Source organism: Leptonychotes weddellii, chromosome 8 (genome assembly GCF_054177405.1).
Source record: "Leptonychotes weddellii isolate Sample4059 chromosome 8, ASM5417740v2, whole genome shotgun sequence".
Taxonomy (NCBI): domain Eukaryota; kingdom Metazoa; phylum Chordata; class Mammalia; order Carnivora; family Phocidae; genus Leptonychotes; species Leptonychotes weddellii.
This window is the reverse complement of record NC_138376.1, coordinates 122,482,580-122,504,372: the sequence shown is the minus strand read 5'-3', so window position 1 is coordinate 122,504,372 and position 21,793 is coordinate 122,482,580. Positions and strand designations below refer to the sequence as shown.

General features: G+C 43.7%; 2 protein-coding genes across 4 annotated transcripts in view; one reads left to right on the top strand and one right to left on the bottom strand.

Annotated features, from left to right (window-relative positions):
* The window catches only part of TULP4 (TUB like protein 4), a 227,238-nt gene extending 206,006 nt beyond the window's left edge, over nt 1-21,232 (bottom strand). For 2 of the 3 annotated variants that reach the window (XM_081829212.1, XM_081829213.1), the window contains exon 1: nt 21,069-21,232. The gene's annotated coding sequence lies outside the window, so the exon portion shown is untranslated. The remainder of the gene's footprint in view (nt 1-21,068) is intronic. The other variant, XM_081829211.1, reaches the window with a different exon arrangement.
* Nucleotides 1-21,793, top strand: part of SERAC1 (serine active site containing 1) — a 251,449-nt gene that overhangs the window by 134,063 nt on the left and 95,593 nt on the right. The window lies entirely within an intron of this gene.

The following is a 21,793-nucleotide window of genomic DNA, read 5'->3' as shown; positions in this document are numbered from 1 at the left end:
AATAAATAAATAAATAAAAAGGAAGGAAACTCTGACACATGCTCCAACCTGGATGAACCTTGAAGGCATGCTAAGTGAAAGAAGCCAGTCACAAAAGACCTACAGTGTGCAATTTCATTTATAGGAGGTATCTAGAGTAGTCAAACTCATAGAGACGGAAAGTAGAAGGGGAGCTACCAGGGGCTGCAGAGGGAGGGGGTAGGGAGTTATTGTTTAACGGGTCCAGAGTTTCAGCTCCGGAAGACAAAGAAAGTTCTGGGAGATGGATGGTGGTGATGGTGGTTGCAAAACAATGTGAACGTCCTTGATGCCACTGAATTGTACACGTTAAAACAATTAAAATGATAAATTTCATTTTATATATATTTTACACAATAACAGTATAATTATAAAGAACATATAGAAACATGAAAAATATTTATGCCATGTTGAATTTTCAAAAGCATACAAAGGTGTTTCTAGTCTTTTTTTTTTTTTAGATTTATTTATTTGAGAGAGAGTGCATGCATGCGCATAAGCAGGAAGGACAGATGGAGAGGGAGAGAGAATCTCAAGCAGACCGCCCCCCCCCAGCCCCGCCCACAGCTGAGCACGGAGCCCGACACGGGGCTTGATCTCACAACCCTAGATCATGACCTGAGCTGAAACCAAGAGTCGGTCGCTCAACTGAATGCGCCAGCCAGGCGCCCCAAAGGTATCTGCAGTCTTAATTAAAACTATGAAAAAATGTATATGAGAAAAGGATTAAAAAAAAAAGCTCTGGTGAAGAGTTGTAATAATGGTGGAGACTGGATGACTTTCCCCCGTTTATAAACATACTATAATATTTTGCTGCTTTTTACGCTTAAACTTATAAAAACATCAAAAACTAGCACACTAGATATAATACCAAGACAGCAAAGCCACAGTGTCTGCAACCAGAGTTCCCTCATCTGTTTACTCCTTTCTCCATTCATCCAATTCTAAATTCAGGACAAAACAAAAAGATTTTATATAATGCTTAATATTTGGGGGCTAGGCAATGGCCTAAGGACTGGTAGGTAGCGCTGGGTGCATAGAGAGGATTTAATTTTCATCATATTAACAGTTTCCCTCTTACCCTCATTTTAAAGTTTAAGAAAAAAGTCAGTATTTGCCTTACTTGAGCCAAAATTTTCTATCAACACAACTTCTATCAACTTCCTTCTTAGTCATTACTTTAAACTACCTCACCTCTTTTGTGGGAGAAGCGCAGGGTCTAAATAAATAAATAAAGTTTTCATCAAATAAAATTTCTCTTAAGCTGGACAGGCAAGGAAGTGAGCTGGGAAAGAACCAAACCAGGAAGCAGAAGAGAGGATCTGGTCAGCTCCACTGGCTAGGGGCTGGGAGGCCTCAAGCGGAGTGCAGCTTCTCCAAACTCAGTTTCCCATCTGTGAATGTGCAGACTATTTGCTCCACACTTTATCAACAAATAAGAACCAAAAGTGACATTCATAAAAATGCTCTGAAAAGTATAACATACGTTGTAAACTAAAAGGTGATGCCTTGTCAAATTCACATTAACTTGATCTTTCTCTGTGCTGCCATAAGGTACCACATGAAATTAGTCCTTTCCTATATGCTTTTCTGCTTTTACATTATTACTTCTAACTTGTCATTTTGAAGACACCGAGTCTCCCCAGTCCTCAGAACTCCCCGGCTCTGCATTCGTGATGAGAGAAGTACGGCTCAAGGCTTTCTATTTAAGATCTGACATTTCAGGGTCATCCCCCACGGTTTGTGGAAAGAAGCCCACAGAAGAAGAGAAAGGTCAGGTGGGATAAAGGGCTTCCTACGACCTACATGCAACACTCCCAATTTTCATTCAATAGCAGGGCTCTACCAGCACTATTTGAGAATACCACTTGGCTTTTAAATCCTTTAAAGCAGTAATAAATGTGCCCTACCCTTCTGAAGGCAGGAAATTTAGCAGAGTAAGGGGCATGTTCGAGCAGCTGTCCAGAGGGTGTCTTCCACTGTAGCCATGTTTATTCAGGTGCTCATCATGCCGTTCCCCTCAACTCCAGTAATACGGCATACTTCACACAACCCACATGTTCTGAGGAGGGAAAAATGAGTTTTAATTTGAAATATACTAAAACTCAAATGGGTAAAAAAACCACTTTTACAACTGATGTGCAAAGTAGATCATGCACAGGGCGCCTGGGTGGCTCACTCGTTAAGCGTCTGCCTTCGGCTCAGGTCATGATCCCAGAGTCCTGGGATCAAGTCCCACATCGGGCTCCCTGTTCAGCGGGAAGCCTGCTTCTCCCTCTCCCACTCCCCCTGCTTGTGTTCCTGCTCTCGCTGTCTCTTTCTCTGTCAAATAAATAACTAAAATCTTTAAAAAAAAAAGAAATAGATCATGCACATTTGGGAAGATGACAAACCAACACATTTATAAATTCCCAAATTCTCAAATGGCACTAATTTCCAAAATGATCAGGCCACTCTTCTTCACCTTGCAATCACTAAGTGCTACTGTCAAATCTCCTTGGATTACTGCATATAGGTTCACAACTCACACAGAGTTTGAATCCCAATTTAATTCCAATTCACAGAGGGTTCTCAAATTCACATAGGGGATCTATGTGTGTAACCAAACAATAAAAATAGGAACAGCTCTTTTTTTTTTTAAAGGATTTTATTTATTTATTTGCAAGAGAGTGCACACGCAAGTGACAGAGCACAAGCAAGGGGAGCAGCAGAGGGAGAGTGAGAAGCAGGCTCCCCGTGGAGCAGGGAGCCCGATGCGGGGGCTCGATCCCAGGACCCAGAGATCATGATCTAAGCCGAAGGCAGACACTCAACCGACTGAGCCACCCAGGTGCCCGGAACAGCTCTTTTTCATAATCTCAGAAATCAGTGGAGTGCGTGACCTGCCAATGACCCAAAGACCCCAACAAGATAATGACTGCAAGGATGGACAATCCACTGATATATCTTTTTTTTTAATTTATTTTAATTCCAGCGTAGTTAATATACAGTGTTATATTAGTTTCAGCTGTACAATATAGTGATTCAACCCTTCCATACATTACCCTCTTACATCTTGATTTAAGTGAATGTGATGCAGAAAGATTCAAATTTAAACTAGCCGATTTTAGGGAAAAAAAGAATTACAGGACTTCTGATAGCAAGCTCTCCCTGTGCATTTAAAATATAATTTAAAATATTTTATTTATACTCAAGTTTTCAAGAATATGTCTCCCACATCAAGCTATCCTGCTTGATTAAACTTCGATCTCTCTGAGTTCAAACAATGCGGATATGAAAATAAGCTATAATGCATGCTACTAAAAAAGACATTTAATTTTAGAAAAAGTAATTCCAGAATTTATTTAGCAGGTTCATCTCCTCAACTTACAGGATTTTTTTTGTTGGTAATGGTAGCATCTTTTTGATGGTAGTGTCTTGGTTTGATTTAGTTTTTAGCTTTATTGCTTCATTTTGCCTGGGTCCTTTCACAATTGGTAACACTTTTTGTAAACTATAGCAGGGAAGTCCTTTCTGCTAAACGTCAATGACCTCAGCTGCCCTGTGCCCTCCCACAGCTTACCACGGGTGTCGCCCTTTTCCAGGACCACTCTCAGTTCTTCCCAGGAAATTCTGGAACACGAAGAAAACAGTCTCTCTCTAGACACTTGATTCGTAATACGGAAAACCTGAGTGTTGGTGGCCATGTCTGCCACAGGGACTGAGGAATAGAGGATGCTGGTCTGTGACAGAAGAGAATAACTCAAAAGCAGGGAGGGAAGCTAAGAGAGGGGGAGAGAGAGAAGAAAAGAGCCAACAGGACCATTCGTGGAGTGTCCCGGTCTCTGGGTCCTGATCTGAGACCCCGATGCATCCCTCCAAGATTGCAGTACACAGCTCAGAACACTTCCACTAAGTTCTCTTTTTTCTCATAAGTTCACTTAGGTCTCTCTGACTTGTAACCAAGAAACCTCTAACTAATAGAGGGCTCTACAGTTCTTTCTGTTGACTGTTTTGAAAAAGGCAAGATAGAAACCTACAGGTGGTAGACTGAACCCAGCAGGGTCCGTAGCCAGGAGGCGGCAGGTGCCACCCCAGACCCTGCTTCTCTGGCAGGGGTTAAAAACAGGGTCAACTCCGACCTCACACATCCTCACCAGGCCACCACAGTTCAGCTCCTGTAGTTAACACAGCAAGTAATGCTAGGTTAAAGAAGTGAGTTCTTCTCTATGCCACACCCTCGCTTTAAAGTATAAATCAGGAGACACAGAGCCGCCTTTAGGGCACTACTGAAAACCACTGTACCTGCACTGAGAGCCACTGAGCCTCCCAGGGCAAGAGCAGCAAACCAAACCCAGAGAAATGGGGGCACAGTACCTCCATTCCACCTAGCCAGCTCCCATATGGAAAGGAAGTATATTCCAGCCTAAAATCCAAAGGGACATCACATTAGGCAGAGCATGCTAATTATTTTTTATATATATTTGATACATGGAAAAGAAGAATTCACCGTTTTTTAAGTATATCAGAGTACTTGCTAAAAACATCATGATGGTCGCACAACAGCACAAATGTACTTAATTAGCCACTGAACTGTACACTTTATAAATGATTAAAATTATAAATTTTGGGGTGCCTGGGTGGCTCAGATGGTTAAGCATCTGCCTTCGGCTCAGGTCATGATCCCAGGGTCCTGGGATCGAGTCCCACATCGGGCTCCCTGCTCGGTAGGGAGCCTGCTTCTCCCTCTGCCTCTCTCTCTGTTTCTTATGAATAAATAAAATCTTTTAAATAAATAAATAAATAAAAGTATAAATTTTGTTAACTATATCTCACTAGAATTTAAACAACAAAAGACGACACATTTAAAGAGTTACAGAGACAAACTGAACCCCCTCAGTGGCAAACACCGTGCACAGTATTACATGTGAGTTGTGTGAGTAATGTGTTGCCTTGCCATGGGAAACTCAGTACAGAACTGAGACTGATTTGAATGGTCAGTCTGGGTGGGCAGAAAAGAGCTGTGGTTTTTCAGGGGGTGGGGATGGAGACTGTTGAACCCAAGCAGACATCTCCTGAAATATAGTAATAATGAAAAATCACTACATACAGCCTTATTTCCCCCCACCTCCTAATACCTGATCAGCAGGGTCTTAACATTACTAATTCCTAGGTATTTCAACATAAACTCCTCAGAAGTCACTGCTGGTTTCCTATCAGCCACAGACAGATGGCAACCCAGAAGAGTCCTGTTCCCATTATGCCAACTTGGCGGGAGGCTCACCTGCCACTACCTGAAACACGGATCCCTCCCACTTGTACACAGAAGGCTCCCAAACACAACTAAAATCCTGCCCGGATGCCCACTGATCAGCATCCTTAAAAGCATGGGGGGGAAGTCTCATTACAACTCCACTAATTAATAAACATAGGGAGGGACTACATCACATCCTGATATAATTACAGGAACACTGCCGCTCTCGTTGCACTTCCACTCTATGGTTCAGGCAGGTCCCCCACCTGCTTACACTGGGATGGAATCCAGTTTTGCTAATATATCCATATGTATGAGAATCCGAGCAGATCTTAGTATATCGAACCTGGAGAAAAACCTTTGGAGATGCTAAAAGTTTAATTTCAGATACATTAATGCATCCTTAAAATTTTATTTATAATGAAACCATCTATACTCTTTTTGTAACCCCAACACAGATTTCTTGGCTGCATTTTTTTTTAAGTTAAATGATTCAAACCCTAAGAGAATGCCATTCATTCATAAATTATGCTTAAATTAAAACATATGAAAGCTGCCTGTGTGTGTGTGTGTGTGTGTGTGTGTGTGTGTGTGTACTGGCAAGGAGGAAGAAAAGAATCTGGATTATTTACTTCATGTGATTCCAAGCAGAGATGCTCTTCTGTGCTTTCTGGATGCACCTGCTAATCACCAGGGCCTTAACCACTGACTACTCCTTGCCTGCTCAAATCAAACTTAACTCTTTGGAATGTTAAGCCAAGATTTTCTTTAGCAGGAGCAGCTTAACTTAACTATAGCTCACTGCCCTCATGCCATACCCTTCAATGTATTTAAATCTTTCAATGGTTCTGCTTTTGCAATAAAAACCAAAATCCTTAAACATGGGATACAAGGTCCAGCATGAAAAGGAATCTCCCTCACCAAGGCCTCTGCCATTTCCTCAGGGAAGCCACTTCTGACCCTCTGACAAGATCAAGTTCTACCTTTATATCCTGTATGTCTCCTTCATGGTATGAATGAATGAATCAAGCAAGCAAGCAATCCATCATCTGGTAGCTACTACATAAATTAGCATGTCTTTAGGTACAAGTAACCAATAATCCCAATTCAAATTGCCTTGATCAACAAGGAAACTTATTTTGCATAACAAGTCAGAAGCGGGACGCTGGTAGGCTCCGAGGAGTTCTCTGTGCTGTTTTCTTGGCTCTGTCCTCTCCTGCACACGGCTTCATGTTCAGATTGTAGCAAAATGAATGTTAACAGTTGTAGGCACCACATCCAGACAGTTTTCAGAGGGAAAGGGCTATCTAGTGTTGTCATTTCAAGGTTGAGAAGTTTTCCAGAAACTCCTGGCAGACCTCCCTCACATCTCATTGGCTAGGACCAGGCAGGTCTCTTGTTCACCCCTCCAGCAATCACCTACAGTGAATGGGGCCAGCATGAGGGGCTGAAACACATCAGAATTTATCCCTGTGCTGAGGATGGATCACTTTCTCTGCAGTCACATGCAGACAGAGAGAAGGTCTAAACAAAACCCAATCCCATTACGAAGGAAGAAGGGAAGAAAAGATGGTAGACGTGCACTCAACAGGTCTACTAATTATCAATCTGGGCTATATGCTCTGGTCACCATTACGCAAGACTGCCAACAGAAAACCTCCACCAGCCTCTCCTGCGGTGCATCTATAAACCTGGCAGGACCAGCTCGGAGGGGAGGCCACAGGGCGAGCAAGGGGATAGAGGAAGGGACACAGGACTTTTAATCAGCTGGTGCTGGTTCAAGCCCCAAGACTTCTGCTTAACAATTATATGACTACAGGCAAATCCCTCGGCCTCTCTTTCCTCATAAAATAAGAAATATGTGCTTGACATAATGTACAAGGTTGTCGTGAAGACCAAATAAAATGGCATACGTTGACAAATGCTTTGTAAACTACGTGTTATGCATATGTAAGCAATTATTACTTGGAATGGAAAGTCACAAACCACTGAGAAAAACTCCAGAAAAAATAAAGGCTGACTCCTATCTGGCCAAACAGAAGCAGGTACAATCTACTAAAGGACATTCTGCTTTAAAAATTATATTCCTGGGCGCCTGGGTGGCTCAGTTGGTTGAGCGACTGCCTTCGGCTCAGGTCGTGATCCTGGAATCCCAGGATCGAGTCCCACATCAGGCTCCCTGCTCAGCAGGGAGTCTGCTTCTCCCTCTGACCCTCCCCCCTCTCATGTGCTCTCTCTCTCTCTCTCTCTCATTCTCTCTCTCAAATAAATAAATAAAATCTTTAAAAAAAAAAATTATATTCCTATTGGTTACCTGTGGCTTGATTGGAGGCTTTCCAATATCATTAACTGATTCTAACAGTTGGGATGGAGTAGAGCAACACTACAGAAGTTGTCTTTCAGGGGCACCTGGGTGGCTCAGTCGTTAAGCGTCTGCCTTCGGCTCAGGTCATAATCCCGGGGTCCTGGGATCAAGCCCCGCAACGGGCTCCCTGCTCAGCGGGAAGCCTGCTTCTCCCTCTCCCACTCCCCCTGCTTGTGTTCCCTCTCTCACTGTGTCTCCCTCTGTCAAATAAATAAATAAAATCTTAAAAAAAAAAAAAGAAGTTGTCTTCCAGGTCTATAGAAAACCAAAGCCAATGAATGTCCCCTTCTCTGCTCCTTCACTGATCTCTCCTCCTAAAACATGCACAGCCATCATGTTTTCAGTGTTTTCTAGATGGAAAAGTAGGGGTGTCTTCCAAGTCAGAAAAGGTTAAGAAAATTTAAAAGTGTTTTTAGCTAGGAGAAGGGAGACTGATTTGAATGCCCAAGTAAAAGCTACTCATTACCCATGAGAAAGCTCAGCCCAGGAGCGCCTAGGTGGCTCAGTCATTAAGCATCTGCCTTCAGCTCAGGTCGTGATCCCAGGGTCCCGGGATCGAGCCCCGCATCGGGCTCCCTGCTCGGTGGGAAGCCTGCTTCTCCCTCTCCCACTTCACCTGCTTGTGTTCCTGCTCTTGCTATCTATCAAATAAATAAATAAAATCTTAAAAAAAAAAAAAAACCTCAGCCCAACTCACATTAACATACTTGAGCTGTGAAGCCTATAGACAGTAAGTGCAAAGGCATCTAAGGCCTCCCTGTTAATGCTATTTTTATCAAGCAGTGTGGGCTTGAAGCCACCCAACATGGTTTCTGTTCCACCTAATCCCCGGCCTGCCCTCTCCACCTCCTCTGTTCATCTGTCTCCACTTAAGGCCAGGGTAGAGATGGGCAAAGAAGCCACAGAGATTTTTAAACCTTTCTAAGGAGTAAGACATGCATTTATCTGATCTGTGTCAACCACATTTTTCCCATCAGGTACAACACACTTCATCTAGGCAGTAAAGTCAGAAGACCAGTCATATCTAGCACCAAGATTCTGAAGGGTCAAAGTAGGGTTATTCTGGGTTTACCTTGATGTCTAGAACATAAAAAACTTCCTCACAGTAAGGGTGCCTTTCTCTCCTAGAGTTAAAAATCAACAACATATCATGATTTTCCACTCTGGTCCAGGCAAAAGAAGAATGAGGTAACAGCGTGGGAGCGAAGACACCTTAAGGAGTTACCAGGAAAGGAAAAGGAGCAGCACAGTCACTGTGGACAATCTGAGAGGCGTCTCTAGGCCCAAGTTCCGTGTGGTCCCGCACATGCGCAACAGCATCACAGCCAGGACGTGTGCTCCCTCGGGGCAGATGTGTCTCATGAGACCAGGAATCAAGGATACTCTCCATCTAAATCCCATGTATGTGGGAAAGGACTGTAAACATTCGACACAAACGTGCTGTGAGCACAGCTACTCTCTGGAGCATGTTGCCATTCAGGGCCTGCCTCTTTAAAACCCACCCCATTTTAATACAACATACTGCCCTAGGAGAAGGACATTGGTGAAAAAAATGATGAAATCTAAAAGAAGTTAAAGGTTAATTAATAATGATGCACAAGTATCTTAGTTTTGACAAATGTTCTGTAGTTACATAGGATATTAACATTAGAGGAAGCTGGGGGAAAGGCATATAGGAACTCTTTGTACTATCTTTGTACCTTTTCTGTAAATCCAAAATTATTCCAAAATAAAAACCTTATTTTAAAAAGTTTTAAATACCTGTCTGCTTAAAAAAGAGAAAGAGAAAAAATAATACATGGAAAACTTTCTAAGCAAACCACCAAAGTCAAAACGTGGAAAAAAGATTGGAAGACTTGACTACGTAGAAAACTTACACTTTTATACATCACAATATGTCATGAACAGATTAAGAGTTGAAAGGCAACCAACAAACTGGGAAAATATACACAAAAGAAAAGGGGTTAGTATCCATAACACAGTAAACTTTTTAAAAAAGTTTTATTTAGGGGCGCCTGGGTGGCTCAGTCTGTTAAGCGTCTGCCTTCGGCTCAGGTCATGGTCCCAGGATCCTGGGATGGAGCCCCACATCGGGCTCCCTGCTAAGCGGGGAGTCTGCTTCTCCCTCTCCCTCTGCTTGCCTCTCTGCCTACTTGTGCTTTCCCTCTCTCTCTCTGTCAAATAAATAAAATCTTTTAAAAATTTTTTAAAAATAAAAAAGATTTATTTAGGGGCTCCTGGGTGGCTCAGTAGGTTAAGCGTCTGCCTTTGGCTCAGGTCATGATCCCAGAGTTCTAAGATTGAGCCACGCATCGGGCTCCTTGTTCAGCAGGGAGTCTGCTTCTCCCTCTCCCTGGGCCTGCTGCTCCCCCCCGCTTGTACGTGTGCGCACACTCACTCACTTTTTCTGTCAAATAAATAAATAAATAAAATCTTTTAAAAAATAAAAAGATTTATGTATTTTAGAGAGAGCCTGCTGTGCGAGGAGGGGAGGAGCGGGGGGAACTCAAGCAGACTCCCCGCTGAGTGTGGAGCCCTGGGCTCAATCCTACATGGAGATCATTACCTGAGCTAAGATCAAGAGTGGGAAGCTTAACCGACTGACTGAGCCACCAAGGCATCCCAGTAAATTTCTTAAAGAAAAAAAAAAAGACTACATGCCTAGGTGCTCTCTCTGCTACACCTGCCTTCACACACATTTCAAATCTATTACATATCCAAACTCAAATCCAGAGCCTCCATGAACCACATATTTCTTCCCATTCTACCCACTGGCTCTAATTCTCCCTGGCTTGGGAGTTCTGCTAGAGAAAGCAGAGCTTCAATGCAGTATTCCCCAGAGGCAGCTACCTTCTGTTTAATTCATTTGACCAGTCCTAACCAAAGTCTCCTTCTAGAATCCAAAACTCTTTTCCTCTTTATGTTCTGCATTATGTCTAGCTTAGCTACATGGTGCCCACAGTAGTGAAAACAGGTCAAACCACAACCAGAAGTGGGAACCCTGAGCAAAAACAAAGGTGTACAAAGAACCTACATGGCAAACCAGACTCAAAACTTCTGCACCAACCAATCAGGTGGACAGAAAAAAGGAAGCAGAAAAGCCTTTGCCACAGGTGAGCAGCCCTCTCCCACTTAAGAGCCCCATCTACCTGAATTTCTAGAGATTCACAATCAAAGAAAAAGCATCTCTCTAAATAAAATACAGTTACATCTAGGGGCACCTGGGTGGCTCAGTCGGTTGAATATCTGACTCTTGATTCCAGCTCAGGTCATGAGCTCAGGGTTGTGGGACTGAGCCCGCATCGGGCTCCATGCTGGGCATGGAGCCTGCTTAGGATTCTCTCCTCCTCTCCCTCTGCCCTTCTACACCAACCCCCCCCCATTTCTCTCTTTAAAAAATATCCATTTAAATCTAACCCAGAAATTTATATTCAAACCAACCTATCTTAGAAATTTACTGGTTGTTTTTCCTGTTTTTAAATTTAGAAGGGGACTGAGAATTCGAAGAGAGAATATATAGAGATATATATATTCTCAGGGATATACTCCAACACCCCCAGTGGATGCCTGAAACCGCAAATAGTTCTGAACCCTATTTATGTTATGTTTTTTCCTGTATGTACTTACCTGTGATAAAGTTTAATTTATAAATTGAGCCCAGTAAGAAATAAGCAATAAGAGTAAAATAGAACAATTATGACAATATACTCTAACAAAAGTTATGTGAATGTGGTCTCTCTTCCTCTCTCTGGAAATACCTTGTACTATTCTCACCCTACCTGTCATGACGATGTGAGATGATACAATGCCCACGTGGTAACGTGAGTGACTCAGGCATTGCGGCAGAGCTTCAGGCTACCAGGGACCTTCTGGTGCTACCTCAGAAGGAGGATCATCTATTTCCAGACTGCAGTTGACAGTGGGTAACTGAAACCACCAAAGGCAAAACCATGGATAAGGGAGGACTACTGTACTTCTTTCGAGATGTCCCAACACACATATCATTTATATTAAGTCAGAGGGAAAATACTAAGAATATTAGCCATAATATCATATTAAAAATTAAGTAAGCAGAAAGTTATAAATCTCATGCAACACTGAAGTTCCACATATAAAATACACAGGCCAAGAAACAAAATATTTTTCACACAGAAAAGTGAGTGACCGTGATTAAAAACAGTGGACTAAAAATTCAGTGGTTCAAAGTCTGCATCCCAATTGATTGACTATCTTCACCCAATACCCCCAGGCAGATCTCTATTACCCTACTTGCATGGAGTTTCCCACACTATGAGATAGTTCACTTCTCAAAATCATAGTATGTGGTAACAATACTTAAGATCAGGTAGACACAAAATGAAGAGAAAGGGGTTAAACCAAATCCTAACTTCTGGAAGCTCATTCATGATCTAATTTGTGATTAAGTCCAGTCTTCCCAGCATGCCTCCTTCTCCAGACATTTCACCTTGGGTCCACTTTACCACTCATTAGCATCAAACGAGGTTCAACTCAAACCAATTTTGCTAGTCATTAACAATCCAGTGAAAGGTTTGATAATAACAGAATAAAATTTAAAAGTTGAAGTAACTGGCTTTAAATTGACCTCCACAGATTATGAGCATCTTTCACATGACAGTGTTTACCCTATCTCCCACAAAAAGTTTTGGCTGTCTTATATTCTTAATATTCTCACTCTGACTTAATATAAATGATACGTAGGGACATCTCGAAAGAAGTACAGTAGTCCCAGAGAAACAAACTGAGCTCCCCCAATCAAGCACATGCCACCTTTCTGTGTCATGCGAAAGGCAACTTCACCATCTGAACATGGGTGAAGGACAGCCAAAGAGATTGCATTGCTATGACCATTAGTCAGCCGAGGAGACCACATTACATGCAACACAAAGAAAGCTAAGAAAGGGAAGACAGTGTGACATCCCCCGGCTCTCAGAATTAAAAAAGATACTCACACCATTTCTGAACCATACGATCAACCTTGAGACTTCTCTATTTATTCACAGTAAACTTATTAACTCATAGAAAGCCGATTTCAAAGCACCTTCTAAACACTATTGCTTCTATATATGCCTCTGCACTTTTAGCCTAGGAAGCATTTTTAGCCTAGGGAGGACCTACAATGGTACTTAATGTTTCTCCAGCACATTTCTTGCACATAAATACACATAAGATACAAATACTACTCACCATATTGTACCACAAAATTTTTCAAAAACATTAATTTTAACTGATGAAAAACTTAAATAAATCTATTTCATAGAGCGGTGAAATTGCGAGGCTTGTTACTGGCAGTGATTAGTTAAAATTAAAGGCTGACATAATTAGAGAAAACTGAACTGTGGTGAGCTTTGCGGCCTGCATATATCAGCACTGGGCTCTCCCCTGATAACCACCATCCTGGCTGCCGCAGCCGTTACAACAGTGAGGTGGAGGGAGATGCAGAATCACACACAAACAGGGTGCCATAAATCCAAAAAGGCTGGGAACTGATGCTCTAGTAAGCTCTACCAGATAGATTCTGGGCAGCACCCCAATCCTATACTATTTAATTCATTCCCAAGCCCCTCAGAATCAGAGCTGGGTAAGGAGACAAAACAATATGCGTACGCCACTTGCCTTCTCACCTCTGTCACAGTATTTAAAATTATTACTGATGAATAAGATAAGCAAACTGTGAGGTAGCTTTGCTAAGAATTGTGTTTTTATCCAAGCATTTCAAATTATTACAGAATTTTTAATTCAGATATCAGAAAATTAGTCCAGAAAAGTTAACTTCCTACAGAGGGAACTCAGGACGGGGTTTCTCATTTCACAGGAAAAGATGACAAGAAAAATGAAAAAGATTCAAACTAGGGGCGCCTGGGTGGCTCAGTCGGTTAAGCGTCTGCCTTCGGCTCAGGTCATGATCCCAGGGTCCTGGGATCGAGCCCCACATCGGGCTCCCTGCTCCGCGGGAAGCCTGCTTCTCCCTCTCCCACTTCCCCTGCTTGTGTTCCCTCTCTCACTGTGTCTCTCTCTGTCAAATAAATAAATAAAATCTTTAAAAAAAAAAAAAAAAGATTCAAACTATTTGTAAGGGCTGGAAAAATTCAGTGACTGGAGCTCAAACAACATTCATCTACCTGGCTATGCCCATGATTCAACCTCCTTCAACCTATTCCTCTGAATTAAACATCGGTATCATTTTCTGAAGGCAGTCCTCTCTAATTTGACAAATGTTGATACACAGTTAAATTTTCTGATTATTTAACAATTCACAACAGTAAGTCTGGTTGCCTAAAATGTCAGCTTTGGTTGACCAGGGTTTTCATTCACAGCATAAGCCTAACTTCTTATGATGCATGTTTCGATATTCTAACCACTGGAGCTGAATCTGTCCGTCTGGTTTTATGGCTAAGCGGGTTGTCTGAAGCTTAAAAAGCAGATTATGCGCAAAGATAATCCTGCATATTCTCAGCATACGGTAACATCACCACTGATCAACTTTTCAGGAATACGAGACCGGTCCCAGGACTAACAGCTCAGCCTGCTGCTCACAGAGGACCTCTGACACTACTATGCTAAGTAACAACGTCATGTGTTTCCCCGGGGAGGTACATACACTCTTAATAGCCGAGTATGAAGGAAAACAATGTAGGGAACAACAAAGGTGGTACCGAAAGGGTTTTCTACACAAGACTCCTGATTTCCCCTGCTAGGGACTGAAAATTACACTCACACAAATCAGGAGTAACTGCCTCAGAAGTTTAAACTAATCGTCCCTTTGTCATTTGCAAGAAACTGGTAAAGGAGACATTCGGCAGGATGAAAGAGCTCAGTGACATCTGTCTATAACATTTAAGTGGAATTTGAAAACATTGAGAAAAAGTTTTTGAAAGTAGATATAAAAGAGCCTTTAAAACCCAATGTTCCAACCAGTAATTAGTTGGATCAACAGCTGAGACTTAAAAGTAAAGGTGGAGACTTTTGTCATAAAAATTATTCAATAAAAAGGCCAACTTCGGGGCACCTGGTTGGCTCAGTCCGTAGAGCATGGGACTCTTGATCTCGGAGTTGTGAGTTTGAGCCCCACACTGGGTGCAGAGATTACTTAAAATCTTAAAAAAAAAAAAAAAAAAGGTTAAAAAGGCCAACTTCTGGGACACCTGGGTTGCTCAGTTGGTTAAGCAACTGCCTTCAGCTTAGGTCATAATCCCAAAGTCCCAGGATCCAGCTCCACATCGGGCTCCCTGCTCAGCAGTGAATCTGCTTCTCCCTCTCCCACTCTCCCTGCTTGTGTTCCCTCTCTCGCTGTGTCTCTCTCTGTCAAATAAACGAATAAAATCTTTAAAAAAAAAAAATAACCAACAGTGAGAAAACTGTTCAAATAAGTCCATATTATCTGCATAGCACCTCTGCACACCTAGAGAATAATTCGATACTCTCTACAACCTACTACACCATTACTATCGGAGGATGCCCATAAATACTACTTTTCATTTCTATTCTTAAAATTCTCTTTCAAGGGTGGGCATCATTGACAGCACACAAGTGCAAGACGTCTATTCCTACTCAATTGACATCAGAGAAATATATTTGGTCCTGAATTAATCAAATTTAAAGGGAAAAACAGCATAAATTTTAAAATCCATAAATAGCCCAAAATTTTAATTTCAACCCATTGTTTTCTATAAAAGCAAGAAACCAAATAGAACTGACCCACTGGTAGAGGTCCTATCATGCCAAAATGGGATGGTAAAGGGAAAAGAAAGACCAAGCTTATCAGAGTTTCCAGTAATTTATGGAGATGTGGTAATTAATTCAACATTTTTCAGCAAAGACTGTATTTAATTTTAAATAAATATGTAGTGGCATTTATCTCCTGTCTTCCTAGAATGTCTTCTCCTTTCTTTAGCTAAAAGCACCCCAACTCTCCTTATAACTCCTCCTGCATTCCATAAGGTCTTTGTGAAACAATTGAGAACAATCATACACATACACATACACACACACAGACAGAGCCAATTACCCAAACTAGGCCAATTATAGCCCCTCTCTCCAGGAAAACTGAATCTTATTACACAAGAATGAAACCAATTGGTGCAGCCTTTGAGAGATGGCGACGAAACAGACCATCCGTTAGGTGGTTCCCAAAGCCTACGTCCTCACAGGCCTGGTTCTTGGCATCCAAAGCCTAGTTGTTCAGCATTTTCTATGCCTATATTTTATGCAAGTGCTACGTTTACAGTTCTGTAACCTGCCTTTTTAAATCACTAATATATCGTAGGCATCTTCCAGACTAGAAATAGTATAGATCCATATCATTATTTTCAATGGCTTCATGGAACCAAAGTACCATAATCTATTTAATCAATTCCTTACTCAGTTATTTACTATATAATTGCATATATTCAGTAGTTCTTTATTATACACATATATATTTGCATTACATAGTTCTTTAGGATAAATTCCTAAATATGAACTTGCTGGATTAAAAGCTATGCAAGTTTTCCATTTTGATACATAATACCAGCTATTTAGAATGAGCGCATCAATTTATATCTCTGCTAGAACAAAGAGTACACATTTCCCTTCAACTTCACCAGCACTGGAAATTACTATCTGCCTTACTCCCCTTCCAAACTGAGAGATGCCCAAATATTAAGACTACCAAGAGAAGTTACAAAAGAATCTTAATAATATAATACTTTACATATATTATGCTTTACCAAATCGTATCACACCTAGTAAGGTGTAAATTGAGTATGAATAATATTGTCAACACGGGGGCACCTGGGTGGTTCAGTTGGTTAAGCATCTGCCTTCGGCTCAGGCCATGATCCCTGGGTCCCGGGATGGATTCCCGCGTCGTGCTCCCTGCTCAGCAGGGGGCCTGCTTCTCCCTCTGCCTCTGCCCTTCCCCCCACTCACACTCACTCTCTCTCTCTCTCTCTCAAATAAACAAAATTTTTTAAAAATATATTGCTAATATATTAAAAATGGTGTCTTAGTTGGCTCAGGCTGTCATAACAAAATACCATAGACTGATTGGCTTAAACAACAGAAATTTATTTCACACAGTTCTGAGAGCTGGAAGTCCAAGATTTAAATGCCAGCAAGGTAGGTTTCATTCTTGAGGCCTCTCCTTTGGTTTGGAGGTGGCTGCCACCTCACCATGTGCTCACATGACCTCTTCTTTGGGCATGACTGGGACAGGGGGCACCAAGCTCTCTGGTGTCTCTTCTTACAAGGGCACTAATCCTATCATGAGAGTTCCACCCTTATGACCTCACCTAACCCTAATTACTTGTCAAAGGCAGCATCTCCAAATACCATTACACTGCAGGTTAGGGCTTCAACACATGAATTTGCGGAGGACACATTCTGTTCATAACAAATGGCATCTTATCATTGCTTTTAATTTCATTTTTTTTAATTACTAGTGAAATTGCATATTTTAATATGTTTATTGGTCATTTATTTTTCCTTTTTTTTTTTTCCTTTGAAAATGGTCTGTTCTGATTCCAAATCTGGAATAGGAAGGGTACAAGATGAGCCTGGAATATCTCATCATAGCAAAAAGCAAAGAAGCTACTATGCATTATTAGAGGCATGTCATAAGGATTTGGAGCCAACCTGACTAAGCCTTAATCACAAAGACAGGGCAATTTGAGCATCAAAAGGAAACTAACTGAAAAGTTCTGAAATGCATCATAAATGCTATAACAGAGGTGTTCATAAAGATAACTCCAAAAAAAGAGAGACAGAAACGCTCATCTGTCACCACTGGAGGATGCTAGGGAAATAACACTTGATTTTGGAAAGTGGTAAATAAAGGGAAATAGACATTTTCCCCACCCTTCCTATACAATCTATTCCTCAGGGTGAACCCTATATATTCTTCCATACAGCAAAATATACCACCATACCACCATTATAACATTAGCTAGGAAGTAAAAACATCACCTGCATCACACGCAAATTTCAAAAAGGTGTACCCTATGTCACAATCCACATGCAAGGGAAATGACAGGACCCAGCAAGGACATAACATACATATTAGCTTTAGTCCCTATGAATCCTATATATTTTAAAGGTACTATGCACTAAATAACTAATTTTCCTATTTTAACACAGGTATCTACAATCCCCAGTGAGAGTTCCTGATCATCATGAGGTTACCATGATTGTTAACACTCAGTATAAGATTCAGAATGTTTCTAAACAAAATGTGGTATACACATACATATGTGGTACATACATATACTAATGGAACATTTATTTATCAGCCTTAAAAGGGATGGAAATCCTGACACATGCTACAACATGGATGAACCCTGAAGACGTGCTAAGTGAAGTAAGCCAGTCACAAAAGGCCGAATACTGCATGACTGCATTTATCCAAGAGGCCCAAAGTAGTCAAACTCATGGAGAGAGAAAGTGGAAGGTTGATTGCCAGGGGCCAAGAGAGGAGGGAATGAAAAGTTACTGTTTAATAGGTACAAAGTTTCAGGAAGATGAAAAGTTCTGGCCCTGGATGGTGCTGATGGCTGCACAGCATTGGGAATGTACAAATGCCACCAAACTGTTAAGATGATAATTTTTTTTTTTTTTAAGATTTTATTTATTTGTCAGAGAGAGAGAAAACATAAGCAGGGAGAACGAAGGCAGAGGGAGAAGCAGGCTCCCCGCTGAGCAGGGAGCCCGACGCGGGGCTCGATCCCAGGACCCTGGGACCATGACCTGAGCTGAAGGCAGATGCTCAACCGACTGAGCCACCCAGGCGTCCCAAGATGATAAATTTTATATGTATATTTTGCCACAGGAAAAAATAGTATGTTTGGTATGTTAAGATTTAGTAAATGAACTTACATTATCCCAGCCAAAGTAAAAGAAATTTTACATTTTAATTACATATTCCCTGCTGTCTCAGCAGTCTAAGGGCAAGTGAACAATTTCAGTAAGGTAATACTGAAAACACTTCACAGACCCAAACAGGAACCAATGCAATAATGAAATCAAAGTATTTCGTAACAGAAGTTTTACTCAATTTTTAATGAATTTTTATGAATCACATGCATTGCTGGCCCACTCAATCTATCTCCAGTCATTCTCCACACACAGAAAAGAACAGGAGGGACACTGCAATTGATACTGTAAATGCAGCGGAACAGATGAAGAATAATGTCCTAGCTTCGCCATGCACATGGTAGGCACTCAATAAACATTCCTGATTTCCAGTACTCAGTGAATTTGCAGTAAAACCAAAAAGTACACCTGGGCTTCACGTTCTGTCCGGTACACTAGCTAGTGAGAAGGCGGACGCTGCACCGGAAGGAAGGCTGCTGTCTTTACCAGTCTTCCATTACTTGGGATCTCGGGCATTAAGGGCTGAAACAAGTTTCATGTACCATGGATCTTTTTATAGGTCAAAGAGTTTTGTTTTTTTTTCAATTCAGAGTTTTGGTGGGAAAAAAAATGTGTGAATAACCAAACTGCCACACTTACAGCTCCATATGAAAACAGAAAGTTCAATATGATACACCCATCCTTTCTAAATGAAGTCAATTTTAAAGTATACGGTAGAAAACACATTATTATTATTTCTCAGGCACAGGAAGCAATGCTGGCTTTCTACTCTTGTCCCCTGCCTGGAAGCTCCACTGTGTTAAAAATTTTCCCCATATGATTCCCTCTAACTCAGGTCTACATACTTCTAACTCTAGAGGTCAACCACCTCTCCTATCACATGAAGATCCTGCTTTCACGGCCCTTACTAAAGCACTTAAAATTCTTAAAGAAAATTCACATCTTCAACTCTTTCCTATAAATTAAGTATTATTCTTTAAATTGAGGAACTAAACACTAGATTTGGCTTTTCACAACGTATTCACATATTCATTTCCACAACAGTAAACTATCAAGACACAAGGGGGACGCCTCAGGTCCTCCCAGTCTGAATGTGGCTATCATTGCACAGTGTTGAGATCAGCTTCCAAAACGCCCCACCAGGCAGCCAGGAGGCTGGGCGGCCACTCTCTGGATTGCAGTGTGGCTATGTGCAAGGTGCCCTGTCACTACACATCCATCACAACCTCAAACCCCAGCTATCTGATGCTGCTGGGCCTGTGGATGAACACTCTCCAGGACCACAGCACCGTACCCAGCGGCCTTGAGGGCAAGAACTAAACTCCAGCTAACAAGAAAGGGAAACCCAAGACACAGAGACAGAAAGAAAGGGACCCCCGCAAAGATAAATTTTTACATTCTTCAAAACTTTAGAAATGATTTTTCCCTGTGCTTTTTCAAAAATCTGCCTACTGGGCGTCCTTAAGGCACAGCTGAACTGCAAAATACAAACAGGAGAGCCCCCAAACACAGAAATCCGGGAAACAGCTCCCTGCAAGGGAAGCTGACAGTCCCCAAGAAGAGAAATGTTAGGAGACTTTCTGATCACCACAGCAATTTAGCAGGTAAGTCACATCCATCCCCGGTAGGACTGTGTCACCCTCATTTCCTTCCACAAAGCTAAATGGCCCTCACCTTTCCAACCTTGAAGTGGTGTGACAGGAAAAAGTAGACACCTCTCCCTGCTAATTGCCCAAGCGGGTCAAACTTCAGAACCGGCATCATGCACTTTGTTTTTAAGCGCAGGGAAAAGAGGAAGGGTTGGTATTCTGAGCGGAATCTCCGTGATTTGCCGGAGGAAAAAGCACAGACCAGACAGCAGAAGCGCCAGCATTTTCCTGCAGCTGCGACGACAGGTGACCGGGCCGCTTTGCAGACACCCCGCTCGCTCGGGGGTTTCACCGAGGTGGGGCGGGAAGGAAGGGGAAGGAGGGAGGGAGAGAGACTGGAGGACGAGAAGGTGGACAGAGACAGGGAGGGAAATCCACTCCATCCAGACGTTGGGGAGGAAGAGGAGGAGCACAGCCCCGTCTCCCTGGGGAAACCGTTTTAAGGGATTTTCTCTCTCCACAATTAAGAAAAAAAAAAAAAATGGCTCCAAGCCAAACGCCTCCCGATTTACACACACACACGCACACCAAGCTCTATTTCGCCCCATTTTCTTGTACGCTGAGACAAAAGGCTCAAACAGCAAAACAGCAGCCAGCGCCGCCCGGAACCCGGTGTCCGCCACCCTCTCCCACCGCGCCCTCGGGAGAGCCCACCCAAGGCGGCCCGCCCGCCGCCCCCCCCGCCCGGGGACCGGCCCTCCCGCCGAGCCGGGGCGCTGCCGCCCTCCCGGCCCGGCGCCGCCCGACGCGCCCCGCGCCCGCGCGCGCCCAGGGGCCTGGCCGGAGCCGGGGGCCGGGCGCCCACCTCGAGGGACGGGCACCCGGCCGGGCTCGGGAGGGCGCTCCCGGCGGCGCTGGGGCCCGCCGCCTCCCCGCCCGGGAAGGCGGCAGCGCCCGGCCCCGGACGCCCGTGACAGCGGCCCCGCGCCCGCCTCACCTCCTAGCGCCCGTGGCGGCGGCCCCGCGCTCCTCCGCGCCTCTCCGCCTCCGCCTCCAGCAACCCCGCGCCGCCGCCGCCACAGCCGCCGCCACAGCCGCCGCCGCCGCCGCCGCCGCCTGCCAACCCCCCCCCGCCGCGTCTCGGCCGAGTCTCCGCCTCCCTCGGCCGCCGCCGCCGCCGCTGGGCCCGGCTCCGCGCCACGTGACCGCGCCACGTGACCCGGCGCGGCTGGCAGGCACCTCCCCGGCCGGCCTCGCGCCGTGGCGCGCGGGGGACCCGCGCCCCGGCGGTTGACGTCCGCCCCCGGTCGGGCTGGGCCACCCCCCGTGCACCCCGCCCCCCTCACCTGGCGCTCTGTCCCCGCCCGAGCCGCCGCCCGGCTGGCCACCTGCTGCCATTCACGAAACCCGCAACTCCACAGACCCGCCGGCCCCTGCACGCTCACTCGAGCACACACTCAGGCGTGCACACACGCACACGAGCACACACCGACTCTCACAAGCGCGCGCACTCACACGGGCACACACCAGCACTCGCGCGTGCACACGCCATCTCGCAGTCCTCGCCTTGCGGGGCTACTTCACAGCCTGTTACAATAACGAAAAGGATTAAAGTAGTCCAGTCTGAACCCACCCCAACTTGAGAAATCCTTGCCACCGGGTAATGTAATGATGTGTGCGCTGGCCCAACTTCATTTGAGCCGGAAGTGGACATCACATTTT